The sequence below is a fragment of the Palaemon carinicauda genome, chromosome 36 (genome assembly GCF_036898095.1).
Source record: "Palaemon carinicauda isolate YSFRI2023 chromosome 36, ASM3689809v2, whole genome shotgun sequence".
Lineage (NCBI taxonomy): Eukaryota > Metazoa > Arthropoda > Malacostraca > Decapoda > Palaemonidae > Palaemon > Palaemon carinicauda.
This window is the reverse complement of record NC_090760.1, coordinates 54,912,101-54,914,600: the sequence shown is the minus strand read 5'-3', so window position 1 is coordinate 54,914,600 and position 2,500 is coordinate 54,912,101. Positions and strand designations below refer to the sequence as shown.

Below are 2,500 nucleotides of genomic sequence, written 5' to 3'. Positions count from 1 at the left end.
TGTATAAATATATATATATATATATATATATATATATATATATATATATATATATATATATATATATATATATATATATATATATATATATAAATGTATAAATATATATATATATATATATATATATATATATATATATATATATATATATATATATTATATATATATATATATATATAGATATATATATATATGTATATATATAAATATATATATATATATATATATATATATATATATATATATATATATATATATATATATACATAATCATATATATATATATATATATATATATATATATATATATATATATATATATATATATATATATATATATGTATGTATATATAAAATTATATATACATTTATTGGCCGTATTTTCTCTAACACTGCTCAATTATTCTTCTGATAAAACCCACATTTTCAACTCATGATTTATATAGATTACCTATTCAACTACCCAGGGAAATAATCCTTTTTTCCGAGCAACATTTATCATTTCTTTACTATGCAAAAGGCTTGAAATTTTCCTGTGTGATATACTAATTGAAAATAAAATCTTCACATTTTTTAGGCTATAAAAATATAAGAAAAAATGCCAGCAATCTGATATGGTAAGTTTTATTCTAAAGAAAGTTACCTAAGATAAAAAAAAAATTATTGTCCGTCTTTGCTCTACAATTGTCAATTCTTTTCCCATAAAACCAGTTTTCTTATCTATGCATTATATATTAAATTTATTTATCCTTCCATTTCGATTTACATTTGGATTTACTGGTGATATTTATTACAAAGTTATTATACAAAATATAAAGCATAATTATACTCAACTGAAAACCCTTTGATGTTCGTTTTTACTTGTAATGTTATGCATGCATTTTTTTTTTTAAGTGCGCATGTTAGATAATAATTAAAATATTCATGAATTGTTTGCCATTTGAAAGAGCATTCTTTTCATTTTTACATTATATAAGGAAATATGTAAACATAAAAAAAGTACTTTATAATATTGCTTATTGTTTTATATAAATTTAGCGTCAATAATGCCAGTTTTTTAATATATATTATTATTATTATTATTATTATTATTATTATTATTATTATTATTATTATTATTATTATTATTATCATTATTATTATTATCAAATATTAAGCTAAAACCCTAGTTGGAAAAGCAGGATGCTATAAGCCCAGGGGCTCCAACAGGGAAAATAGCCCAGTGAGGAAAGGAAACAGAAAAAAATTAAATATTTCAAGAAGAGTAACATTAAAACAAATAACTCCTTTATAAACAATACAAACTTTCACAAAACAAAAGGAAGAGAAACGAGATAGGATAGTGTGCCTGAGTGTACCCTCAGGCAAGAGAACTCTAACAAAAGACAGTGGAAGACCATGGTACAGATGCTAGGGCACTACCCAAGACTAGAAAACAATGGTTTGATTTTGGAGTGTCCTTCTCCTAGAAGAGCTGCTTACAAAAGCTAAAGAGTCTCTTTTACCCTTAGCAAGAAGAAAGTGTTCACTAAACAACTGCAGTCCATATATATATATATATATATATATATATATATATTATAGTATATATATATATATATATATATATATATATATATATATATATATATATATATATATATATATATATAGGTTGTACGTTGGCCTGGGCACCAGCCACCCGTTAAGATACTATCACTAGAGAGTTATAGGGTCTTTTGAATGAGCAGACAATAATGCATTGGATCCTCCTCTCTAGTTAAGGTTCATTCTCCCTTTGCCTACACACACACACACACACACACACACTCACTCACTGGCCTATTCTTCACATATTCTCTTCTGTCTTCATACACCTGACAACAAAAAGATTACCAAACAATTCTTCTTCACCCAAGGGGTTACTGCGCTCTAATTGTTAAGTGGCCACCTTCCTCTTGGTAAGGGTAGAAGGGACTCTCTAGCTATGGTAAGCAGCTCTTCTAGGAGAAGGACACTCCAAAATCAAACCATTGTTTACAAGTCTTGGGTAGTGCCATAGCTTCTGTACAATGGTCTTGCACTGCCTTTGGTGTAAGTTTTGTTAGAGTTTTTATAGTTTACATAGGAGATATTCATTCTAATTTTGTTACTCCTGTTAAAAATTAAATTTTTCCTTGTTTCATTTTCTAACTGGGCTATTTTTTCTGTTGGAGCCCTTTGGCTTATAGCATTTGGCTTTTCCAACTAGGGTTGTAGCTTAGCAATTATTAATCAATGTATATATATATATATGTATATATATATATATATATATATATATATATATATATATATATATATATATATATATATATATATATATATATATATTAATAAATATATATATATATATATATATATATATATATATATATATATATATATATATATATATATATATATATATATATATATATATATATATATATATATATATATGGATCTTTGTATATAAGTACATCAATAATCAAAAGTTAAC

The 2,500-nt window shown here is 23.9% G+C and overlaps 1 pseudogene; it reads left to right on the top strand.

The window, feature by feature from the left end:
• LOC137628638 (piggyBac transposable element-derived protein 3-like) overlaps positions 1-2,500 on the top strand; it is a 22,782-nt pseudogene that overhangs the window by 1,173 nt on the left and 19,109 nt on the right.